The sequence below is a fragment of the Chlorocebus sabaeus genome, chromosome 24, assembly GCF_047675955.1.
Source record: "Chlorocebus sabaeus isolate Y175 chromosome 24, mChlSab1.0.hap1, whole genome shotgun sequence".
Taxonomy (NCBI): Eukaryota; Metazoa; Chordata; class Mammalia; order Primates; family Cercopithecidae; genus Chlorocebus; species Chlorocebus sabaeus.
The window spans coordinates 20,750,112-20,775,483 of record NC_132927.1 but is presented as its reverse complement, the minus strand read 5'-3'; the positions used below and the strand labels follow the sequence as shown (position 1 = coordinate 20,775,483).

Sequence of the window (25,372 nt, the reverse complement as noted above, 5' to 3'; positions counted from 1 at the left end):
CCACTTCTCTCTCTTTCTCTCTCTCTCTCTCACACACACACACACACACACACACACACACACACACACACGCACACACGAGTTCTGGCTCATGTTCACGTGAAAATATAGAAAATAATATTGCTGCATTTTAAAAGGAATGACGCGGTGTATAACATGTTTTGATATATGTGTACATTGTGAAATGACTAAGTCACACCAATTGATATATGCATTACCTCACATACTTTTATTTTTTTGGTGTAAGAACACTTAAAACTAATCTCTTGGTAATTTTCAGTAATATAATACATGGTTATTAACTATAGTCACCCTGTTGTACAACTCTCTTGAACTTATTCCTCATATGTAATTGAAATTTTGTGTCTTTTGACCAACATCTCAGTTTGCTTTCCTCTCTCTTCTCCGTCCTCCTGAAACTCTGGTAATGACGATTTTTACTCTGCTTCTATGAGTTTGCCAATTTTAGGTTCCATATATAAGTGACATTATGAGGTATTTATCTTTCTGTGCTTGGCTTATTTAATTTAACACATTATCTTCCAGGTTCATCCATATTGTTGCAAATGATAGGATTTTCTTATTTTTAAGGCTGTATAGTATCCCGTTTTTATAATGAATTTAAAAATTCACTCTTTTGTTGATAGACACTTAGGTTGATTCCATTTCTTGGCTATTATAAATAATACTACAATAAACATGGGCATGCAGATATGATTTTGAGATAGTGACTTCATTTCTTTTGGATATATACATAGCAGTGAGATTGCTGGATCATATGGTAGTTCTATTTTTGATGTTTTGGGATATCTCTATGCTGTTTTCCATAGTGGCTATATTAATTTACATTTCCATCAACAATGTACAGTGTTTCCCTTTTCTCCACATTCTGACCAGAACTTGACATCTTTTATCTTTTTTACTTATAGCCATTCTAACAGATCTGAGGTGGTTTTAATTTGCGTTTTTCTCATAATTAGTGATGTTGAATTTTTTTCATATACCTGTTGGCCATTTGTATGTCTTCTTTTGTGAAATATTTATTCAGATTCTTTGTCCATTTTTAAATCAGATTATTTGTTTTCTTGCCATTGAGTAGCAGGAGAATTTTTGTATTTTTTATATTAACCCCTTATCAGATGTATAGTTTGCAAATATTTTCTTGAATTCTATAGGTTGTTTCTTCTATCAGCATTTTTTCATAGTAAAAAGTTACAAACAATATATGGGTAATAGGGCAATGGAGAAATAAACAATTATTTTGTCATATAATTGGATACTATGGAGAAGTCAAAACAAATAAACTAGAAGTGGCCAGGTGCAGTGGCTCACACTTGTAATCCCAGCCCTTTCGGAGGCTGAGGCAGGTGGATCATGAAGTCAAGAGATTGAGACTATCCTGGTCAACATGGTGAAACCCAGTCTCTACTAAAAATACAGAAATTAGCTAGGCATGGTGGAGTGCACTTGCAGTCTCAGCTACTTGGGAGGCTGAGGCAGGAGAATCACTTGAACCCGGGAGGTGGACGTAACAGTGAGCCGAGATCGTGCCACTGCACTCCAGTCTGGTGACAGAGCGAGACTCCATCTCCAAAAAATAAAAATAATAAAAAAAAAAAAAACTAGGAGTACAAATTTCAAAATGAAAACCCCAAGAATAATAATGCTTAACAGAAAAACACGTTGCGAATGACACACATAGTATAATTAAAGTACACTTGAAATAGGTATATATTAAATAACTATAATATGTAGTACATATTGACACAAACATATCTGTATTGATTTGCATGAAAGACAATAACTTTGGGTATTGCCTACCCCTTGCTTAAATGGGAAAGAGAATGGGATGGATGATGGCTTTTGTATGCATCTTTTAAATTGTACTCTTAGAAAACAATATAAACCAGAAGCAAACATGGCAAGATATTAACATTTGCCAAATCTGGTTAGTAGGTATGAGAATGTCTGCTACTTTTTATTCTTTACATTTTTATCTAAAATATTTTGTAATGAAAATAAACCTCTAATGGAAACTGAATTTTATGTTATCTGCTTATAAACCTCTATTATGTTGGTATCTTACAAATGCTGTTACTATATGGTTCCAGTATATATATTTTAAATTGTAGATCCAAGGTCCCAGTCCTTAAGATGTTTTTGTAAGATCTTGTTGCTCTTGTATTTAGATGCCAAATTTGGGGAAGAAAGCTATAATTTGTGAGTATTTATTGAACAGTGTTTGCAATGAGTTCAGGTATCATGACCATTTCCTAGGCAGGGCTGCAGAGCCTGTCTTTTTGGGGTAGGCTTAAGGCAGGAGAGACTTGACTTTAAAAAAATCAGGGATGCTGGAGTTCATACCAGTTAAAGACATTGATAGCCACCAGACTCTTTTAGGCTTCTGTAAGGTTTGAGCATAACTACTTCTCCAAAAAACAAATGCCATCCATTGCAAAATTTAAAAAATACAGTGTCTGCCATTCCTTTCCTTAATAACAACAGTCACATGTTTCAATTGGCATTCTTCAATTTGATCTTCAGTTTTGATTTGTTTTCACTTTTTCCCAATCATTCTTGATTCATTCTTGCTTTGTTTAGTCAAAATCCAGTTGGCATTAGGGCTTAAAATGTTGTAATTATGTAATGTTGGAATTTTTAGTAGCTTGAATACTTGGAAATTGCATATTTTGCTCTGGTTATTTAACTTTTTGTTATGTACCTTTAAGTAATATTTACTTTTTCAAGCCTTTTTCAATTTATTTCTAACAAAAATAAGAAAACAATAAGTATACCTCTCTGAGACTACCAAATGTGAAAGGAAACAAAAATTTGTTTTATTTACCTATAAAGTTGTTTGTCCACTTAAAATATTTATATATGATATGTCAGTTCATTCACTTTAAGATGATTCACCTCAGTGAATAATTTAGCAAATTTATGATTCATTTATCTTTCTTACATTGCATAAATATAATGATGGATGTGTGCAGGTATCAAATATGCCATTTCAATTTAGTTTACTGGCTCACAGTGGATTTTCAATGCCTCCCCAAACAAATAAGTGTACCTTTCCGGTGACAGGAGTCTTTATCGTGTTTCTCATTATAGGAAGTAGTTTAAAAATATATCTGTAATATGATGAATTGTCTACTTTTTAATATTTAGAACATTAAAATATATTTTATTAAACTCTTGTCATACTTTAATTTGAATGGCATCACAATATTTCTCCTGTTTTGATCCCTCATATTTAGAGTATTAGTTTTGTGATATGAACAGGCTATGAATTCTTGCTGGCAACAAAACTGAAGTTTTTAAGTCTATATTCAAACTTTAAGACTCTTCAAGTCATTATGGCATAACTTTTCTTTATTCCTAATTTTATATGGTGATGGACTTAATTTAATTTAATTTCTAGACCTGGCAGGAAGACAGCAGGGAGACTTGTGCCATGAGTTACTCACCCTATGAAGATAACAAATGGCTCATTAAGTATAGCGTATTTAATTATAGAATCATAGAATGGAAGAGATTTTTGAGGGCTTCTAGTTTAACCTTTCTTCCAATCTAGAAACTTTTGTCAACATGCCAGATGGATAGTTATTTAGCCTCTGATTAAATTTGTGCAGTGTTGAAGATTCCACAGCTTTTCAGGGAAACCCATTACATTTGGGACCTGAAGAATGATTAGAAAATTCTTGCTCACTATCTAGCACATGCTCCTTTAAAATCCTATTTGCCCCTGTTACACAGCACAGTATGCATTAGCTTCTCCTTCTACTTGACAGTCTTTCAGATATTTTAGTCTGCTGTTATGCATTTTTAAATAATCTGTTCTCCAAATTAAGTAGAGATAATTTAATATTCCAAGTTAAGTATTAAAATCAGCTTGTGAAAATAATGTATGTGATTAAATAATGATGAAATAGAAATAGAATCATAAGAAAAAATATTATAAAATCAGTCCAACAAAGGGAAGGCCATAAACAGAAAATGTAGAGTCATGCTGGTTTTTAAGGTCGATCTTTAATTTGGATTCTGCATTTCCTAGTAATCAATGTGAAAACAAGTAATATGGTTGCTTACAAAAAGATTATCAGTGTAACCAAAGGTTTTTCATTGACATAAGTTCTGAAAGAATATATTATAGCTCAGAGTATTTTAATGACCAATGTCCTCAATAAATATGCCTTTGGTGAAGTTATCTTTATTCCTTTGGTATTTGTAGAGCTTTCAACCTCTGACATACTTGCAGGAAAAAACTGTACTGTGTCATTCAATTCCATATGTATTAGAAAAAATGGATAGGGGACCACTCATTTAATGAATCTTGGCAGGCAGTCTGATGTGTATCACTTTTTTTTTTTTTTTTTTTTTCGTATACGTGCTGCCAAAATAAGCATGATGTGTCTCACAATGTAAGCTACAAAGATGTTGCAATTCCCCAGGATAAACTATGTCAGGAAATGGTCTTGGTCATCTTTGAAAGACTCACCAGGGAATTATCAGCTAGGAGATGTCTTTCCTTTTCATACAAGTGGTAATAATAGAATTCCTGCTGCTTGCCACAGGATATATATCTTCATTAGATAGCACTGAATACATGTTGTACTTCAGACACCTCAATGCTTTCGTAAGGATTAAAGTGCTAATTCCAAAGTTTCATTCTAGTTCTATCAAATTATAAATTATTTTTTCTCAGTTCATTTTTATCCCAACTATAAGGTCATAAAAATAAAATAAAAATTGAGTGACATAAACGGTGGCTCACGCCTGTAATCCCAGCACTTTGGGAGGCCAAGGCAGGCAGATCACGAAGTCAGGAGATAAAGACCATCCTGGTCAACATGGTGAAACCCTGTCTCTACTAAAAATACAAAAATTAGATCAGCTTGGCAGTGCATGCCTGTAGTCCCAGCTGCTCGGGAGGCTGAGGCAAGATAATTGCTTGAACCCAGGAGGCGGAGGTTGCAGTGAGCCGAGATTGTGCCACTGCACTCCAGCCTGGGTGACAGAGCGAGACTCCATCTCAAAAAAAAAAAGAAAAAAAATTGTTTGAAAGTGACAAAAGTAACTTTAAAGATATTGGTTAAAGCAAAAGTCATAATTTCTGCATCAATATATTTATTAGAGTATTTTTGTCATAACATAGCTGGTTTTGATTGATGGATAATACAATCATTTCACGCAACTTGACTGGGCGTCACTAGTAATTGCTACTAATAGGCATCATTTCTAAAGGTGAATTATATTCTCTATAACAATAGCTGTTTATTAGGTACCTATTTAAGCTACACTGCCTCTTGTGTTCTCTAGTCTTAGAAATACTAAAATAAGGTTGAGCATAGTTGCTCATGCCTGTAATCCTAGCACTTTGGGAGGCTGAGATGAGTGGATTGCAAGGTCAGGAGTTCAAGACCAGCCTGGCCAACATGGTGAAACCCCATCTCTAACTAAAAATACAAAAATTAGTCAGACGTGGTGATGCGTGCCTATAATCCCAACTACTCGGGGGGCTGAGGCAGGAGAATCACTTGAACCCAGGAGGCGGAGGTTGCAGTGAACCGAGGTCACGCCATTGCACTCCATCCTGGGCGACAGAGTGAGACCCCATCTCAAAAAAAGAAAAGAAAAGAAAAGAAAACAAATACTAGAATGAAAATCATTTGTCAGAAAACCCTGTTTGGTCTAAAGTGTGTTGGAGATCTCAAAATAGCATTGCATGAAGTAGAACAAAAAGATAAGATACTCTCAACAGCCAAATATCATTATATAAAGAATATTAAATAACAAATCACTGCCTTTATTGTTGAAAACATGTAAATAATTCATTATAAATAACTATACTAATTAGAAATTCAGTTTGAGGTTTACAAGTAGACATTGCCATTCTCCTCTCTGTACTCATATAGCTGGCATAAACTCATGCAAAAGGAATGATGTGAAAACTTCATGGTTAATGCCTCAATAGAGACAAATTAGGACATTTAGCCACCAAAAGAAATTGTTTCCTTTGAATTATCTGGTTTGACTTTAATTTTTAGCTGTCTCCTTTCATCTGGTCTTTACACAAGTCTTTTCTTCAGGCTAAAGATAATGAGCTCTGACTGTGTTTTTCGATATCTTTGCATAAAAAATGAAACAAGTGCTGAAAGACAGTTTCTCATGTTTGCAGAGTTTAGTGTTATGCATCTGATATTTAGTTTTGCAAACGGAAGTGTATTCACGTGGGTACATTTATAAATTTTAGCTAGTCAAACAATTGTAAAATACTACAACTGCATAATATGAATTACTCATGCTAATGTTAAGTAATAACAGGATAGATTCTGTAGCCATTTTCTGTCACAGGAAGTTTTGCAGATGCTATTCAAGAAGAAATCTGGAGATCAGATGTTGGAAAGGAGGGTCAAACATTGTGGGAGTGTTTCTAATTATGAAATCCATAGCGTGGAGGGGGTAAACAGGTAGACTATGGGCAGAGTTCGAAATTCTTTACATTGGCTTCTTCCCTTCTGGAATTCCCACTGTGAAGAGAATATGTGTCCTCAGGTCCCAAAGTGGGGTCCCCCAGGTACTGATGTCTTGGAAGCCTTGTGATGAGATGTCTGAACATCTTGGTGCAATGCACAGATTCTAGGAGGTGAAATGCAGTTAGAAATGTGCAGTTTTTATATCTGGCAAAAAAAATATTAAGTGGTGTGAAAATCACATCTCTAGAGCAATACAAGGTTTTGGGTTTTGATACATAAGAAAGGAAAATGGAATGAATTCCCTTTACAATATGTCTTTTTAAAGTTTTATTTACTTCTCCTAGTGTCCTTTGCTTCAAATAATGAATGCTGTGAGCAGGCAGTGAATTAGATGCTTTTAAGAAGAAACACATAGTGCACAAGAGCACAATCAAAGCTGTGATAGGTAAGTTCAGATCTGTCTAGTGCTCTTGGTTTATTGGTCCTTCAGGGACTGCCTGGAAAGTACCAGAGGAAAGATAGTTTTAGGCTATAGGCAGTTGAAGTGCTATAGTGAGATCACTTATTAATCTTTAAACAGTACTGTCTGCTACTATGTGTGTGTTTTAGAGTCCAATTTATCTTACTTTCTTCTGCTGGTATAGGATATAAGGTCACATTCATAAATACAATCAAACAGCACCATAACAAAAGGTGAAGAAAAGCCACTAGAAGTACTAAATCTTTGGCCAATTGTATAACTGTAAATTAAACTGAAGTCCATTATTAAGCTAATAAACTCTGTGTGTGTGTGTGTGTGTGTGTGTGTGTGTGTGTGTGTGTGTGGCAGTCTGTGTGCTTGTGTGGTGTTGTGCTATCCTGCATGAGAGCAAACCCTTCCTTGTATGATTTGAAAACAATATATGCAAAAGTCATTAGTCTGACTGTGGGCAAGAGCAAATTTTCTTTGCTTTAATTTTTTTTCTGGTTCATTAAAATGTCATCGTGAAGAAATATAGGTTTCTAGCTGGGTTTTACCATCTATGTGATTATGCTATGTTATCTCAAGTTTTTTCATATTCTGAAGGAAAGAACAAAGCAATTGGAACTCAAAATTAGACGCATAGACTACTTGGGCAAGTATTTGAGGTATACATATAGAATTTGTGTGTGTGTGTACTTGTGCATATTTATGAGTAATTGTGCATCTAGTGTGATGAGACATGATGGAATGCTGTTCTAATTTTTCTGTATATTTGTTTTCTTTTTAGTAACATGGAACTTCTAGAAAGGAGTGTGAGAGAAGAGTGCTCAGATTTAAAAGAAGTGCTTAGCTGATGTGTCTGTATATGGCAAGTGAAGAACTTACCAAAGGGGTATAAAAGCAAAATGCTACTAACCTTAATGGATTTGAATAATTCAGTTATTAAGGCATTCCCCACACAGTAAAGAATGCAGTACCTATATTTAATGACATCATCATTTATTTGCGATCATTTATTGAGAGATCAGTTGGGTGTTAAGTTTAGCAATACACATAGTGTGAGAGGTCATGAAATGCAAAGTTCAAGGAAAGCAAATTACATACAGATTACTAAACATTTCTATTCGCATTTAGAGATGATGCCATCAGCTATATCTATGGAAAACAAATGCTTACATACTGAAGTGTAATGAATGAGGGAGAAATGTGAAGAAGTATCAGCATTCATACCCAAGCCATTAATTATACTATACTACAGGAAATCACATGAAATGAAGTAAAGATAGGAATACATGACATTAGTAACTTTTTCAATTCCTTGGGAAGTTAGTACCATTCACTACAGCCTATAAGTGGAAATCACACCTGATTTTAGAAACTATATTGCTAATTTTTTCCAGCATGAGAACGTGGGACATAAGCATGCATTTCTTTTCTCAGTATTTAGAAATGCCACACAATTCCAACTTTACAATGACACATATCTTTAAAGAGAAAAGTAGAAATTTGGTAGTTTCATGGTAAACTACTGCTGTCTATTTTATGCTCCTACTGTGCGTATTTCATCTCCATCTAGTACAGAGCAAAATTTTCAGTTATTTGGCCACCAAATCACACTGTGGCTCTAGGTACACTGTGAAATAATAGACTCAGTATTTCCAGCAGCAGAGACCTGAATGAAAGTCATAAACAGAACCATGCCCTTTAGATTGAAATCATCAGTCTTGTGAATGTATAGGTTGCTATCTGTAACTGACTAGCTTTTAATAATATTTAACTGTCATGAAAAGCTAATACAGTTTATGTTAACAATGTTATATGAATAACTGTTTCAGCTAATGATCCATTCATTTTTCCCATTAGTGCAAGTTTGTGTGGATGGTCTGATTTTATTTAATCTTCTTTAATGGAACTCAGCTTATGGTTGCAACAAACCTTTTAAAAACAAGTGTCTGATTATTTATCTCCTGAGTTTTGGCAGTGTTACCGATCACGTATAAACCATTTTAACTCTAATATCCTTTACCAATGAAAGAAAATGATAGCATCTATCAATTATAAATTGTGCATTGTATTTCTACAATGGCATGTTTAAAAACACACATATATTGGTATATTTGTTCATAATTCATAGATTATACTCCTAACTTTGCACATACTGAACATGTACTGTTTATTTCACAACTAAGTTTTTTAGCTGACAGTCCATTTTTAGCTGCTGAGAGATAGAATGCCATATGTTGCTTTCTGCAGTATAACAAAGTGATACACCTTTGTAATGAAGTCTGGACTTCTTCCAAAAAGGAAAGTGATATAATCCTTCTGGTGAACTGTGAAATTCTACATTTGCACAGTGTCTTACCCAGCAGGAAATGAGCATTCCTCATGGACAGATTTCGTTAGAGGTCTGAGGGAAAAGGATATGTTGGGAGATGCAATGCCAACTTTAGCAGCAGGTTAATTGCTAGCTCTAAAATATTTCTGCAGTATTTTTTTGTTTTGTTTTGTTTTCTTTTCTTTTTTTGACTGGGGGAAAAATTTTCTAGCCACATACCCCAAAGCGATTCATACTTTACATTCCGTTGTTCTCACTTTGACATGCTTTTGTCGGCTTCTGTAAAGATTCCTTGAAGATTTAGTGGTGGCGTTGGCAGCATCTGTTTAATTCTACAAATCAGTAGTGCAAGCGACTTACTTGTGGTCACCATGGTTTTCATCACTTATCCTGTAATGATGGGAAAATTTGTGAATATAACAAAAATTAGCTCTTTTAAAAAAGACATAAGTAATATGTCTTATACCTTTACATTTGGAAGACTGTTTTTGTGGGATAGTAATTTTTAAAATATTTTCTGTAAAAAAATGGGAATAGGGTTGTGAATTATATCACCGCGCTTATCTAGATATTGCATATGTAGTAGAAATAATAAGGCATTGGTTTTGTATTTCAATGAACCAATAACTAATGATGTAAAACAAAAAGAAGCCACACACCTTTCATAGTGCAGGAGGCAGACTATTGATGGTATCACAGTACACCTTGCAAAGATGATGTTCCAGGGAATTTTTACCAGTATCCCTGGACACCGGTGTTTTCAGAAAAATGATGATAACTCTCCTTGGATATGTTTTCTTTCAAACCTTGATCACAGTGTTGAGCAGCAACTAATAAATGTGGGTCTAAAACTTCTCATGGTTTTTTAAGGACTATAGTCTATGGTGATGAAAGATTACTAATCCCTCTGTGAATTATATATGTTGAGTAGTGAATATATTTCTTTATTATTTTCCCTTCTGTTTTTTTTTTAATACCATTCACTTTTATATCATGTTATATTTGTGTAGAACTTCATTGCTGACAAGGTTGTTAACAAATGCTATTTTATTTTACCCTTTAAAAACCCTCAGGTAACACTATGATTCCAAATTTACTAAAGAAATTATGTTTTCCAGTTTTATACAACTTTCCTAAATCTACGTAATTTATCATATTAGAAAGAGCTACTGTTTCTTCCATGCTTGCTTTTGTTTTCATATATTATCAAACTCTTATAACATTTTAAGGCTATTATTTTTAGCAGAAGGAGCATATGAATTACAGAGAGGTTAAAGAACTTGAAATAGTCTCTTAACTGAGCTGTCTTTCGTTAATTCTTCTTTCCTCCAGTCTTGCTCAATAAAGAGTTGTTGAGTCACTTTTCTATAATGCCACTAGAATGGCATAATATACTTTCAGTGAACATTTACTGCTTGTTGATGCTGCCTGAAAATAGTACAAATTTCCTACCCTGGTGTTTAAGACCCGAGATAAAGTTATCCTAAATTACATTTAAAAGCTTATGCCAGATTTTCCAATACTCCAATATATCTAATTTGAACTCTCCACCATATATCTTCAAATTTTCCAACATGAATTTTTACTTATGCCAGTAACTTTATCTAAAAAAATCTTTCTCAAATCTGCCTGTCAGCATTTGAACTTATTTCTAATATATGGTTCATGAAAGAGTTTTTAATCCATCAAGCAAATATGATAATTTCCTTGAATGAATTCCCATAGTTATTTGTACTTTCTCAACCATGCTTTGCAGCTTTCACCTCATCTTTTAATTTTTTTCTTCTCTTTTTTTGACATATAAAATGCTATACATGATTAATGCATACAACTTGATGATTTAGAGATAAGTATCCAACCACGAAACCATCATCATCACAATCTATGCCATAAACCTATCCATCACCTCCAAAAGTTTCTTCCCATTCTCTTATTATCATTTTGCAATAAAAACACTTAATATAAGATCTACCGACTTAGCAAAACTTTAAGTATACACTATTATATTGTTAACTATAGTTAGTGTATGTGTGTGTATATATTATATATGTATACACTGTATCTATGTAGTATAGTAGACCTCTAGAACTTATTTATCCTGTTTAACTGAAACTTTTTACCCTTGACTAAAATCTCTTTATTTTTTTCTCCCCCAAGCCTCTGGAAACCACCATTCCAGTTTTAGTTTTTGTCATCGAGAAATTTCAAATACCCAAAGCCTTATAGTATCTTGTTAGGAAATGCAGGCATTTTTACATTCTGGTCCATCATGTTAGTATTTATATATTATCTAGTATGTGGATCGAACATATATGGTCACATCAAGTATAATACTATATCAACAATTGACAAATTTATATTTTTATTAAAGTCAGATAATACTGTATTTTTGTGAAAGTATAGTTTCTAATTTAATGTCATCCTCCTCCACAGTAAAAATTTAACAAGAACACAAATACAATAGAACTGAAGTGGAATTATCACTTTGCTTTTTGTTTAAAAGAATGTAATATCCTCCCACGTTGATCTTACATCTACTTTGTTTTGTCGTTTTTGTATTTTGCCAGTTTGAATTTATCCTTATAAAATCTGACCCCAGTGATTTTTTTAAAAACAGTAAAATAGCTTAGAACAGAGGGTAAAGTGGAAAGCAGTTTTACTTGATAACTACCCTCCCCCCAACATATACACACACACATACTCCAAGACTAACATAGTGAACTGGTTCAAATTTGTACATCATTGTCTTGTTCAGGGTCAGGTTCCAGCCCCAGCTGAGGGCGGAGGAGACTGGGTAAACGTGGGGCAGGGAGCTGGAAGAACATTCAAGAAACAGCAGGTAAATGAAACATGGCTCTATTTAGCAGCTCCTTCACAGTGTCAGTGTTACATTTATACACCACACAAACAATAGTGGCTGAGAGCCAGGTGGTAAGCTTCCCTATGTTATGGCTTCCTGGCTGTGATTACATAAGACACGTAACTGTGCGCGTGCGCCACAATCTTGCCGAGTCATTCAGGCTGTTTGCCTCGGCCTATGCCTACTGTCCTGTGCCTGCTTAGATGCAGCACAGCCATGTTCTTTACAATCATTTTGTTTGCTTCTTGAGTTGGCTATCCTATCCTGTGTGAATGGAATTTATGACAGTCTGAAAAGTATATCTTGGTAGAGTTTAGGATTCCATTTACTTTATGGGTACTACTGGGAAGCAGTAAATACATCAATATAACTTTCAAAGTTATGTGGATTACTTCCCCTAGAGCCTAGGTAAGTTTTCATCCCAGCTTGTGATACAGTATTGATATTCTGGGTGTGAAATAGCTTTAAGTCTTAAAATTAAAGATAAAAAGACTGTCATAATTTAAAATGGCTGAATATCTGTATCATATGTTGGAATTTAATGTGATTGGATTTGAAACACTACACATTTCTGAAGGCATCTTTAGCTAAACATAGGCTCTGTATTAGATGTCCATGTGAAAAGCAATGTGGAATAAAGTCCACTTCATGGAACTCTTCAAAAAGTTACCTATTTATTTAGGACAACTCTCTCTAGATTGGTGCTCAAAGGGGAATGTAGCGATTTTGGAAGTCCTGTAGCTGCTGCTTTGCAGATTCAATTTATACCTTAAACTACATCTTCTAAATTTATCACTTTAAAAGTTTTATTTAAATGTCTTCTCACAAATTCTATTTGTAATTTATTTTTTGTTGTATGAAGTAGTCTTGTTACCTTTAATAACATACCATGCTTTAATTACAGATATCAATATGTGATGATAATGCCTAAGTCTTCATCCCACTAGGGAAAAAGGAGGCTTCTGAAATGGCACTTGATCAAATTAAAGGTATTCACTTGAATTTAATTCTTAGGACTCAATATTCATATATTATAACTATTATAATGAAAGCAGATAACATTTGCTGAAACAACATAGTAATTAGAGCTGATAGTACAAATTTAAACTGACCCATATGATAGAGATGCTGCTTCTCCTTGTAGTTTGCTTTAATAAACCTTTCTGTTGACAGTGCATTGAAAAGCTCAACTCAGCCATGTAGTACTGTCCGCAGTGAGGAGGGGCTTTTCTCTCTAGCACTGCTAACAGCCCCGGAAGACAACCAGAGCAGTTACCTGGAGTGAAAATCAGATTGTAAAATAAAATGAAGTGCACTTGTCATTAATACTTATTAAATGAAAAGATTTACAACAAAAGATAGAGTTGTTCCTCAGTATCCCTGGGAGATTGGTTCTTGGACATCTCTAGATCAGTGTAAGGTGGGGATTTTTCCACAGTCCTTACAGAAAAACCAAGTAGTATGGTTAATATGTCCTTAATAATATTCCTATAATAACTACAACAAAAAGAACTTTTCTAACATGGTCTTTCATGGTAGGCTTTAACATCATGGTAATGGCAAAGAGCATTTTTGGCAAAAATTTATTTTTTAAAGGAGACACAATACATTGGGTTCCTAAGCAAATAGTTTTGGCTTAACATAAAATAAAATTTAGAACAGATAAGAAAATTTATATTTATTTCTGTAGGATATCCTTCATAAATAGTTTTTTTTCATAATTGGATATTGATAAAGGTTGGGGGGAAATGTTGGTTCATTCTGCATAATTTTCAAGTACTGATATTATTTGTTGCTGCTTAAATACAGTTACACATGCTTTGACAATAATCTTGACAAAGGTTATAGACACGTTAGGAAAATTACGGAACTTAATCAGCACATGTATCTGAATAGAAGGACAAGGAATGATTTTAGTGCCACTCTAAAATCTTTTGCGTAAAATTCATCTGGTTCTATTTGAATACATGAAAAAGTGGACAATCTGTTCCAGAACATTTTGCCAGTGATTTCAGATATAACTCTTCTATCTGGAAATGATTTTGTCCCATTTGGCTCCACTAATTGCCCATCATGATTATAGAAATGTTTTCTTGGTTCTATTTTTAATAAATGCAGAGGGACTTTATGAAAGCACATAACAAAATGTTTATTCTAGATTAATGAACACTTTATTCAGCTTTATTGAGGTATAACTGGCAAATTGTATTTAAGGAGTACAATGTGATGTTTAGCATATGTATACATTGTGAATGATTTCCACTATCAAGCTAATTAACATATCCATTATCACATAGTTACCTTTTATGTAGTGAAAACATTGAAGATCTACTCACTTAACATATTTCAATTATATAATACAGTATTATTAACTGTAATTACCATGCTGTACATTAGATACGTAGAAAATACTGATCCTGCATAACTGAAACCTTATACACTTTGACCAACATCTCTGTTTCCTTTCTTTCAAAACCTTGGCAATCACCATTCTACTCTCTGCTTCTAGGAGACTGACTTTTAGATTCCACTTATAAGTGAGATCATGGTGTATTTGTCTTTCTGTGCCTGGCGTATTTCACTTAGAATAAGTGATCATGTCAGATATAGATGTTTATTGCTTTAACATTCTTCTTAGAACTGCTTTTTCTGTATTTCAAAAGCTTTGGTATGTTGTGTTTCTATTTTCTTTTGTCTCAAGATATTTTTTTAAATTTCCCTTTTGATTTCTTCTTTAACGCATCAGTTATTCAGATGTATGTTGTTTAATTTTCATGTATTGATAACTTTGCCAATTTTCCTCCTGCCATAGATTTCTAATTTCATCAAATTGTGGTTAGAAAAGATACTTGATATGATTTTAATCCTCTTAAATTTATTTTGTGGTCTGACTATTCTGGAGAACATTCCATGTGTACTTGAATGTGTATTTGTTGCTTTTGGGGGAAGCATTTTGTATATGACTGTTAGCTCCATTTGGTCTATAGCATTGCTTGAGTTCACTGTTTTCTTGCTGAATTTCTGTCTGGATGATTTCTTTATTGTTACTAATGGGGTACTGAAAGTTTCATATTATTATTTTATTACTGTCTATTTCTCCCTTCAGTTCTGTTAATACTTGCCTTACATATATTGGTGCTCCAACAGTGGGTGTACACATATTTACAACTGTTACATCCTCTTGATGAAATGACCCCCTTATGATTACGTAATGACCTTCTTTGTCTCATGAGAGTTTTGACTTAAAGTTTACTTTGGCTTATATAAGTATAGACCCTGCCTGATCTCTTTTGGTTACCATGTAGATGGAATACTTTTTTTTATTCCTTCACTTTCAGTCCATGTGTGTTCTTCAAACTAATGTGAGTTTCTTACGGGCAGCATATGCTGGATCTTGTTTTGTATCAATTCAGCTATTGTTTCTTTCCAATAGAGGATTTAATCCATTTGTATTTAAAGTAATTATGGAGATGTAAAGACTTACTGTGGCCATTTTGCTAATTGTTTTGTTACTGTTTTGAAGTTTCTTCTTTTTTTTTTGTTCCTCTCTTGCTGTATTCCTTTGTAATTTGATGATTTTTTAAAATAGAGGTATGCTTTGATTCTTAATCTCTTTTGTGTATCTACTACAAGTTTTATTCTTTGTGATTATTATGAGGTTTACATGAGGTATCTTATAGTTATAACATTTATTTTAAGTTGATAATAATTTAATGTTGATTGTGTACAAAACACTGCAGTTTAACTTACTCCACACACATTTTGTTATTGATGTCACAATCTGCATCTTTTTACATTGTGCATCTATTAACACATTATCATAGATATAGTTGTTTTTAATACTTTGGTCTTTTTACTTTTATGCTAGAGTTAAAATTGACTTATGCACCACCATTACAGTGTTAGTGTGTTCTGAATTTGACTATATTCTTTTCTTTAGAGTGACTTTTATACTTTCATATGTTTTCCTATGTTTAGTTAACATTCCTTCATTTCAACTTGAATAACTTCCTTTAGCATTTTCTGTAGCATAAGTCTAGTGGTGATGAATTCCTAAGCTTTTGTTTGGGAATACCTGAATCTCTACTTCATTTCTGAAAAACAATTTTGACATGTATTGTATTCTTTGTTGGCAGCATTTTTTGCTTTCAGCACTTTGGCTATATTGTACTAATATGTCTTAGCCTATCAAGTTTTGACTGATAAATCCATTTATTGTCCTATGAGGGGTTCCCTTGTAAGTGATAATTCACTTTTCTTTTGCTGCTTTCAAAATTCTTTATATTTTTTCTTTTGAGAATTTGATTATTATATTTTGGAAAAGATCTCTTTGTGCTAGATCTATTTGAATCTATTTGGAAAACCTGAATATTCATTTTCCTTTCCAGATTTGGAAAGTTTTCTGTCATTGTTTCTTTAAATAAGTTTTCTGCTTTTGTCTCTTTCTGCTCCTTCTTAAACTTTCATAATGCACATAATGCTTCTCTTGATGGTGTTTCCTAAGTCCTATAGGGTTTCTTCACTATTTTCCTTATGTTTTCTATTCGATCCTCTGACTACATAATTTTAAATATCTTGTGTTAAAACTCACTGAGTCTTTTTTTCTGCTTGATTAAGTCTACTGTTGAATCACTCTATTGAATTTTTTAGTTGGTCTTTGTATTCTTCAGCTCCACAATTTTCATTTAATTCTTTCTTATGGTATCTATCTCATTGGTAAGCTTCACATTTTGTTTATGTGAACATAAACAAATTTTGATTTGATTGTCTGTCTTCTCATATTGGTCATTATCTTCTTTAAGATAATCATTTGAAATTTTTTGGCAGGCAGTTCATAGATCTCCATTTCTGTAGGGCTGGTTACTAGGGTTTTATTTCATTTATTTAGTGGTGTCATGTTTCCATGATTGTTCATGTCCCTTCCCTTGTGGCCTTGTGTTGCACATTTGCCTAAGTAGACACGTCTTCCATTATATACAGAATGGCCTTGGCAGGGAAAACCCTCATTAGTCAGTCCTTCTAGAGGAACCAGGGCAGGCTTATTGACGCAGAATGCCTAGTGCCTGGGTCAGTGAGTGGGTATGCCTAGTGCTTGTATTTGAAAGGATGATCCTGGTACCTGAATTCATTGGAATGATACTGGAGCTTGGATCCATGTTGGTGGGCCTGGCACCTGGTTATACAGATGCAAGCCTGAAGCTTCAGTCCATGGGTATCGGCCTGGATCCCAGGTCCTTGGGAGCCAGCCTATAGACTAGGTCCATGAATATGAACCTGGTATCTGGTGCTGTAAGGGCTGGCCTGGAGTTTGATCTGGCCTGGGATGGGCCCAAAGCTTAGGTCTGAAGGGGCAAGCTGAAGTCTGGTGTCCCAAAGATGGTCTGGCACTGAGTCAGGCTTAGAGCCTGGGACTGCAAAAACTGGCCTGGCATTGGCATCAGCCTGAGGCATGGGTCCTCAGGGGTAGGCTGGAACCTGGTCCTACAGGCGCCAGCCTGGAGCCTTGGGCCATGGAGCAAGACTTGCACTTAATTGGGACTGAAGCCTAGAGCTGTGGGGGTTGAACTGGTGGCTGCAGCATGGGAATCAGCTGGCTCCAGAATTCACTGGGATGGGCCTGGTACTTGGGCAAAGTCAGGCACTCACTTTACTTTCCTTCCCCCACAAAAAGGGCATTTCTTTCTAAGTGGCACCGGCTTGGGGGTGGGGTGATGCCAACAATGCGAAACTATCCTTCCTACCTTCTTCAGTGCATCTTTTCTGGGGTCTTTTCTTATTTCTGTGGTCCACTTGGATGCTATAATATCTCACTTGTATTCTTTAACTCTCATGAACTTATTTTTGCTTGCGATAGTTCAAATTCGCTTCTGTGAGTGAATGAGTGCTGGAAACTCCTATTTCACCATCTTTCTAACACTCTCCTCCACTCTACTGAATAAACACACACACAAACATATATATAAATTTATGAAAATTTATTAAAAATAATGATCAAATTTTAGAGCATTTGATCGTAAGTCAGATTTAATTGTCAAGGCAATCCTAGTGTCTCAAACCTCATATCATGTGTAAGTTTTAAAACATTTAGATCGCCATTCTCAATTTCTGAATAGATGTGTAGTTTATAGTTTCAAATCATTAAGGTAAAAACTTCATAAATGGAAGACGTACCCATTTCTGTTTTAGAGTGCTCTAAATAAAGTGTTCTAGCTGTCTATAATATTTCTGTTCACCCTGTTATCTATAAGGTATGAATATGCAAGTTCTATCTGAGTATCAGTAATTGGGAGTGAAGATTAAGTTTGACCCAGAAAAGTCTCAACTCAAAGGAAACAAAATTACCAGTAAAAGCTAAAACAAATGTTTCACTTTATTCATAACCATTTTTTTGACACGTTGATTAAACAGGGCCAGGATTAGGGTGTGACAAACTTTGAGCTTGAGGCACAAAATTTAAGGGCGTACTCAGTCTCAGCTGCTAACAAGTAAGACAAGGAGTATTCTATGCAGTAGATGTCCAGGATTTTTGCCTCAGGTATAGGCAATCAGTATTTCAGTGAAGGAGCCGGACACTCCATAGGTGAGCTTAGAGGACACAGCACAATGATGTATTTTAGTGTTATTTTCACAGATGGTGGAGGTGGCTTCCATGCTGATTTTTTAAATGGTGCAGTTAGCTGACGTGAGCACCTAGGAATGTATAGAAAAGTCATTCCTTATACAGCTTTGAAGTATTTGTTTTTTGGTGATTTTACATTCTTCAAAGTTGCTTATACAAAATATAAACATTTTCATAGTATGCATGTATAGAGATATCTCAAAAATTTAATTATACAACAGGACAATTTGGATATTTTAATATATATTTTAAACAAACTGAGAGCAAGAGGGAAATCATTGTATTTTGTCCTTCCAGAGAAAGAGGAGCCAGGCACCTAAGTCCAGTATTTCCCTGATATTCCACTATGAAGAGCCATTCTTTTACATAAACATACATGACCTGCTCTTTTCACTTTAGATTCTACATTTTGTGAGCTCATGCCCATATGATTATATTTTCTTCAAGGTATCACCTGATAATTCAGATAATTGAAGGTTAATAATTAATGACACCTTCCTCTTCATTTACTTCTAAATCAATTAAAAAAAAAAAACAAACTAAAAAAAGAGCCTTATGGAAAAATACACAGCAAAATGGTATGGAGACTAACATTCCAGCTCCAAACTAAAGGGAGCTTTCATAATACTTTTCCCATCTAAAATCGAAGAAGTCCAGAACCGTATAGCTAACAGCCAGGAGGCAAATGTGAAGGATTTCACCCCTGCCTCAAATACCTTGAAGTAATAGGGTGAATAATGGGTCTGGATTCCCAAAAACAGAAGTGGAAAAGAGAACATGATTCGCCTGCTGGCCATTAACTGAAAGCAAGGAGGGACAGAGAGAGAAAGTAAGAAACCTGGGGCACACCGGACCAGCTATCCTCATGTCATGTTTACCTATAAATCCTAATCTATAGGGAACAGTAATTGAGAAGTGAAAGACAGAGGGAAAACCTTTCTTCTAATCCTCCTCTGAGAAGAGAGTAGTAGCACTAAATGTTTCTATATGTTGTTCAAAGCAGTAACGGGGGGGAGGGAAAGTAGAGGTTCCTCTGTGCTGAGTCCTACATATTAGGGAAGTATTTTTAAATGTATTATCTCTTTTTATCCTAGCAAGAACCCGCCGATTCAAAAATCTATATTCCCATTATACAGATTCAGAGCTTGAGGCTTAGAGAGATATAGTAACTTGGTTCATGTCACAAGGTAAGTGTAGAGCAGAGCTTGAACTCAAACATGTGCTTTGAAATACTCATGGCATTTTATCACATACACTTATATGGCTCAGTTGGAATATTATTTTTTTCTATGACACTTCTTTTATTCCTCTGATCAGATATAAATATTGTTCTACTCTCAGCATCTCCATATTTACTTAGTAGTATGTAGATTTCAAGCCACTGTAGAATGTTTGATTATTTAGGTGCGTTTGTTATCTCCTTTACTTGATTTTATGCTAGGTGGGAGAGAGGCTTATGTCTAAATCCTATTGGTATACAACATAGGACCTCACAAAGATTATTCAGTGACTTAAATTTTGCTTCTGAAAATGTAATAATTCCACTAGTTCTGAGTTTAAAAAAAATGATGAAAATTTACTTGTAACTGTAGAGCAAATTTCTGTTTCCTTTAAGATAAAATTGACATTTTGATGTTTTGGGCATCACGTTCAGTTGTATGCAGAATTAATCTCCCAATATCAAGGTGTTTAATTCAAATTATTTTCTTTAGCAAAAAGGCCATTTGGCAAGAAATGTTCTTTTGAACCCTATAGCTCTTGAACTGGTGCCATCATGTTAAAATTCCTAACACTGTTTTGTACCATTTGAATTGGGATGTAAAAGGGAAGCTATTATTAACCTACAACTCTTTTCCTCAGCTGGAATTCTGCCTAAGGTCTGACAGGCTTTATTTTAAGTCCAACTTCTTACTTGAGGAGTTTACATGCAAGCCCTGAGATTTTGAAAGCTAACCATCGTGGTGTTTGCATGCAATCCTGAGTCTTTTCTACATCTGTTATCTGCTTGAAAATTCTGACCTGAAGGCACAAAGCATTTAAATTACAGACCATATGGAACATCTGGAAATTTCTCATTTCCATTTGGTGGGCCATAACTAAAACCCATCTCTTCCTAGTTCATTACTTCACTCACTAATGATTAGTGCTACATCAGGTCTGTTTCAATTCCCCTTTCTGGTCCGATAGTTCTCTATGTCTTTTATTTCCTGCTGTCTTGAACTCTGCTTCACTTGCTCCCCTCCATCTCATTTACTATAATGATAAGCCTCCCTCCACAAATTACTTTGGTTCAATTAAGTATCCAGGAAGGCCAGACATTAACAACACTTTATCCCTCAAGTTAGATGACCACTTGTGAGCACACCTTGTTCTAAAGAGCGCTTGTGATATTTTCATTCATAAGCCTCATGCTTACATAAGGGACTATGAAAAATTCTATCTCTCTCGCTCTCTCTCTCTCTCTCTATATATATATATATAAAACTTTCTAATTTTATACAAATTCAACTCTTGTACCCTTGACATTGAGCCTTTTTTTTTTTTTTTTTTTTGGTCATATATTTGAAGATGACAGAAGGGATAAGTTACCTCTATGGCATTTTTATACTTTAATATTACTTAGTTTTAGTAAGCAGTTGAGGGAAAAAGTTACTGCATATGCAGCAAGCAGCTTCTTTAGGGTCCTCTTCTTATTCTGTGCTTCTTCTCTAGATCATCCTCACCTAAGATTGTCACTTCCAGCCAAGCTTGCTTTAAGTCAGCTTGCTCTTCCTTCCAATTAAATATGTGATGTTAACATTTCGGAATGCAATAATGGCTTTGGAGATGAATCCACTCCTAGCAACAGTGTCGGAAGCTTGAAGAAAGCAATGAGAGTTTTATAAATTTGAAAATGAGACTTTTCCTAGCTCTTTCCACTTAGGTAAGATGTGTTAAATTCAGTATGGGTGGCACACGTAGATACCCTGTAAAATTTTGTATTGACTTTTAAAAAAGCAATAGAAAATGCCCTTGATGTTTTTGGGGCTTGAGTGCATGCTAATGATGCATATTATTTTTTCTGTGCTGTGAACCAACTGAGAAGTAGACATAGGGAACAGGAATAAAAATAGAGGTTCCACGGCCGGGTGCGGTGGCTCTGGCTTGTAATCCCTGAACTTTGGGAGGCCGAGGCGGGCGGATCACCTGAGGTCAGCAGTCAGATTCCAGCCTGACCAACATGGAGAAACCCCATCTCTACTAAAAATGCAAAATTAGCTGGGCATGGTGGCACATGCCTGTAATCCCAGCTACTCGGGAGGCTGGGGCAGGAGAATCGCTTGAACTCGGGAGGCAGAGGTTGCGGTGAGCCGAGATCGTGCCATTGCACTCCAGCCTGGGCAACAAGACTGAAACTCTGTCTCAAAAAAAAATATATATATATATATATATACACACACACACACACACACACACACACACAAAATTCTCTCTATATAATTATATATATATATGATTATATATATATGCTTCACAACTACTAACCCTAATTTCTAGAACACAACTTGGAACAGAGCTCCTTATTTTTTTTGCTCATGAACTTTGGGATCCACACTTGGCGAGAGCTTGATGAGAGGTATGAAGGACTAGGACCTCCCTTACCAGCCACTGGGAAGGAGCAGAGAGCTCAGCGAAAAACATGTGTAAACAACTCAGTACCTTAGGTCTTGTTCAGTCAGAAAACACGGACCAATAGATGGCAGCCTTTCTCCATCCCACCAGTCAGAAAAACCCACCTGTCCCCTCATACAGGAGGCACTGGAGAAACAGGCAGGAGCCTCTTCAGTGTTTTAGGGAAGGTTAATGGCTCTAAAATGAGTTGATGAGAAAATGGGGGGAGAACGTGCATGGTTATCCTTGCTAAAGACATCTCTGGTAAGAAGAAAACAAAAATGCTTTCATCTTTACTATTTTGTATACAAGCTAAGTGTTTAAGCTTGAAATGCAATTTTATAACCGAGATACTTTTATATTTTGAAGTGTTACGAACCTATAACTTTTGCTGGTTTGCCAAGTAACCATATATTTTTAAGTAAGGTCTTTAGGAGAAAGTGTTTAACAGCAAAGTAGTTACCTGTCTTGGAGCCAGAGCAGGGAAGTGATAAGATTATTAGCCTGAGGAGTTTTGGGCAAGAAGCATGAGTAGGAAAGAAAAATAAAAGTTAGGGGGAAAAAAGAAATTACTACCCTAAGAAAAAAGAAAAATCAAGAAAAAAAGACCAAAAAGTACAACTTTTTTGAAAAATAGACGATGTTTAGAGTAGTTTTATGTTTACAGCCACATTGAGAGGAGATTTCCAATGAATCCTATGTTTCTACACATGCTTGGATTTCTGCTATCAACATACTACTTCAGAGTGGAACATTTGTTAGAATCAACAACCTACATTGAAACATCATTATTATCCAAAGTACACAGTTTACTTAAGGTTCACTTTTGGGGTTGTATATTCTATAAGTTTTAGCAACTGCATTATGACATGTATTTACCGATAAAGTCATACAAAATAGATTCACCACCTTAAAAATCCTCCGTGCTCTGCTAATTCTTCCCTCTCTCCCCTTATCCTCTGGAAACCACAAATCCTTTTACTATCTCCATAATTTTGTCTTTTCTAGACTGTCATATAGTTTAAATCATGTAGTATGTAACCTTTTTAAATTGACTTCTATAATCTATCATTTAGTAATGTGCATTTAAGTTTCTCCCATGACTTTCCATGATTTGATAGCTTATTTCTTTTTAGCATTGAATAGTACCCCATTGTCTGGATGTGCCGCAGTTTATTTATGCATTCAGCTACTGAAAGATATCTTGGTGCTTCCATGCTTTGGCAATTATAAATAAAGCTGATATTTATGTGCAGGTTTTTGTAAGGACATAAAATTTCAAGTCCTTTGGGTAAATACCAAAGAGTGCAACAGCTGGATCAGTTTTGGAAGAAATTGCCAAATTATCATCCCAGTTTGCTATACCTTTTTTAATGCTTAACAGCAATGAATGAGATTTTCTATTGCTCCATATCCTCATTCTTCTATCGATCCATTTCCAAGTGTGTACCTAAGAATGTGGAATTGTATACCAAATATCCTCATTCCAGAGCCCTTTGCTGTTAATTAAGTCCAAAAAGGAAACATTTCTACTCCTAGAATAGTAAAAAATGCTAAGATTTTTTTGCAGGTTAAGCATCCATATGAGCATTTGTGAAATAATCGTGCCTTTTCTGCTATAATACTTCTTAAATAGAGGGTATGATTTCTTTGAAAAGTTGACCCTAGTTTGAAGTCCTGGTTCCAATTTTAACCTAATTTAACAATATGTCTTAATTTAATAACATATGGCATTGTGAAAGCTATTCACCTTTCTGTGCCATAATTTCTTCACATTTATGAGCTAGAGTTGACTAGACAATTTCAAAGATTTCAATATCTCTTTATTCTTAAATTCTCTGACTGTAAAGGGAGAGAAAAGACTCAATCCTGTGTATATAAGGAGCAATCCTAATTTTGAGAACACTTTGTTTTTACTTTAGAAGATCAATTTATTATTTATTATAATGTAACTACTTACTGGTTTCTTGTTTGAGTGTCACATTATCAGGGCAGAAAAATTAATTAATTAATGTTCATCCCAAAGTAGGGAATGTTTTTAAGACTATTGAGAAGTCCGGATTTAAAACATGTATACATGATCTGTTCTGGAAAACAAGATATTTTTTATTAATTTAGGCTAACATCAGTCATTGCTGCATCTGATACTATTGCTTATCAATACATCATTGAAAAGTTTGGAAATTTAGATAAAAACCTTCACTGGATATAGTTTATGTTTTATGTACTAAACACAAGGGGTAGTAGAAGAAAGTAGGTCAGTAAAAATACAAGTAATATGCTTCCTGACCAGAATCAGTTTTTATTCTAATAAATGAGACAAATATAAGCCAAAAATACATGTGAATGACTATGAGAACTATGTGATATACATTGATTAAAACAAATTTTGAAAATACTTGATTTCAAGTTTCCAAAGTGGAACACTAGAGATCCATTGTGATATGATCACCCTTGCTTAGCAGTTAAGGGCATGCTTTTGAATAAGATGAGCTTGAGTGCTGTAGTACAATTGATACACTGTTTTACCTTAGGCCAGTCCCTTTATTGCTATAATCCTCACTTTTCTCACTTAGAAAGTGGGAATGATAATTTTATTTGTCTCAAAAGACTAATGTGATAAATGAGATAATATTTTTGTAGTGTTTAGCATCATGCCAGCACATATGTGGTTAAAATATGTTAACGATCATTTGTAAGTAATTACATGTTTCTATGTTAATGAATCTCACTGTAGTGAATGATGAATGCCAGAGAATACTCCTGTCTCTAGGAAAGCAGGTGGAATATTGAAGATTTTTTTTCTCCTTTCTCTTTAATTCTTTGATTTATATAACCATGAAGTATCAAAAGAGTAATGTTAGTCAGTATAGAAGACTGAAAAGTTCAATATTATTATGTTAAAATGGCTTTGTGCAGTCTAAGATCTAATTTTGTTGAAGAAATGAATTCATTTACTACAAAACAC

General features: G+C 34.7%; 1 long non-coding RNA gene across 2 annotated transcripts in view; it reads left to right on the top strand.

Moving 5' to 3' along the window:
* Positions 1-14,265, top strand: part of LOC103228893 (uncharacterized) — a 217,802-nt gene extending 203,537 nt beyond the window's left edge. For both annotated transcript variants that reach the window (XR_012090951.1, XR_005235346.2), the window contains 4 exons: positions 6,821-6,921; positions 7,727-7,831; positions 12,030-12,113; positions 13,039-14,265. This is a non-coding gene — a long non-coding RNA (uncharacterized lncRNA). The remainder of the gene's footprint in view (positions 1-6,820; positions 6,922-7,726; positions 7,832-12,029; positions 12,114-13,038) is intronic.
* Positions 14,266-25,372: the final 11,107 nt, after the last annotated feature.